This window comes from Saccopteryx bilineata, chromosome 12 (genome assembly GCF_036850765.1).
Source record: "Saccopteryx bilineata isolate mSacBil1 chromosome 12, mSacBil1_pri_phased_curated, whole genome shotgun sequence".
Lineage (NCBI taxonomy): Eukaryota > Metazoa > Chordata > Mammalia > Chiroptera > Emballonuridae > Saccopteryx > Saccopteryx bilineata.
In genome coordinates this window covers 18,818,704-18,820,647 of record NC_089501.1, presented here as the reverse complement: position 1 = coordinate 18,820,647, position 1,944 = coordinate 18,818,704, and the positions used below count along the sequence as shown (strand labels likewise).

Here is a 1,944-nt window from a genome sequence, read left to right as displayed (position 1 = left end):
TGAAGTGACCATATGCTTCTCCTCTCTCCCCCTCTCCTTTATCTCCTTCTTTCCCTCTACAGACAGTGGCTTTATTGGTTCAAGCTTGGCCCCACGCTGAGGATAACTCTGTTGGGGCATATCAGTCTCAGGTTCTAAAAATAGCCCAGCATTGGAGGGCTGGCCCCAGATGGGGTTACTGGGTGGATCCCTGTCCAGGTGCATGGGGGAGTCTGCCTCACTTTCTCCATTCATCAATATTAAAACTGGATAGAATATGTGACCAAGTAGGACCCCTCCTCCATGGCATGCATCCTTTGCTGATTTCAGAAGTGACAGCAGTGGCCCATATGGAAAACATACTGGACTTTTCCGTTGGAACTGGGCTATGATGGGAAGTGCTTGCCAGAAAAAATCACCATCTTTTCCCTGACTCTTCCCCTCTGGTTTCTGAAGATATAGCAGAAAATCATCTTTGAAGATACTGGATAATTTCAAAAAACAAAAACACATGCTTCCAATGCATGTGCATTCAAATATTCTGGGTTTAGTTCAGCAGGCAGATTAGCTGATATATGTGTGGCCCCCATAGCCAGGTGAGCCCACCTCCTTGAGAAAGCCTACTGTATTCTTGGTAGCTAGTGGGCCACTGAGAGATGAAAAGAGCACAAGAACCCTGAGATCACGTGGAAGTTCTTCCCTTAGAAGAACAGTTCATGAAAGGTCTTCCAAGCCAATGACACTAAAACTTCCCCAGGTGCTCCTCAATTACCGTGTTGTCTGTCAAAGAAATAATCTTATTCTTGACTTTGGCTTGTCAACATTTCAAGATGAGTTCCTGGACAGACTTCAGATTTGGAAATTCCTGGATCACACAAAGCTCCACTATACGCAGCATTTATTATGGTGGGGAAGCCCAGGAGGGGTGGATCGCTTTGACAAAGATACCACTGAATCACTGAATATCTTCATTGCAAGACTGCAAAGTCTTGTACCATTAAACTCACATCATTAACCCTTTGGATGCTACAACAAAGGCAAAGGAATGTCCATCTGTTACTTCCAAACCATGAGGTTTCACTTCTAGTCGTCTGTGGTTGTTGCAGCCAGACATTGTGTAGGAAACCATTCTAGTCGCTTAAACCTGAGATATTTTCCTTTTCTCTGCTCCTTCTTTTCCAAAACTGTCTGCTTTGCCTAGTGTCTTTGAGGCAACACCTTCCTCTTTTTTTCAGATTTTCTGGAACCTAAGGGATCTTTTTTCCTTTATTCTTCCTCTCCATCTTTCCTATGCTGCAGCTATTGCTCATGCGCAGCCCCACCACGTGGGTTAGAGAGGAACCGCTCTCTTTACCTGACCATAGAGACATCTCTTCTAGCTTAGAGCCCAGATAGCAAGTGCTCTCTTAGCCCCTGCCAAATGCTGAGGTCTTGCTAACCCCCATGCCTGCTAAAAGGTGCACAAAGCATTCTTTTGCGCCACTTCCAAGTGTTGAAGAGCGCTGTTATCTTCAAAATCCAGCCTTTTTCATTGAAGATATATCCTCAGTATGCTGATGGCTGGACTATGGACAGTGAAATGCTTCCCGCAATGCCTGGATAATGTGCATTTAAGAAACTTTTTTTATATTACACAAATAATTCACGAATGCATTCTATTTTTTATAGATTTAAAACATGGAGATGAAATCAATCCACCTCTGAAAGCCACTTTCAATTTTTAGTCTTGCCATAACCATAGGTAACTATCTCTATTACATGTTAACATATCTATTCCCCATCTTTTGTTAATGTCTTTTACATAAATGTCATATGGATCCAGAACTACTATATATGTGTTTACATTCTAAGATACTTTACAGCTTTCATTTTTTATTGTACAATGTCTTACCTTAGAATTAGGTTGCTATGATCTAACACAGGTCTGACACATTCTCTTTAACTGTTGCATAATATTTTATAGAA

At 41.9% G+C, this 1,944-nt stretch overlaps 1 pseudogene; it reads right to left on the bottom strand.

Annotated features, from left to right (window-relative positions):
* Positions 1–543: 543 nt before the first annotated feature.
* On the bottom strand, positions 544–1,289 carry LOC136316044 (large ribosomal subunit protein uL30-like; annotated as a pseudogene).
* Between the last annotated feature and the right edge of the window lie 655 nt (positions 1,290–1,944).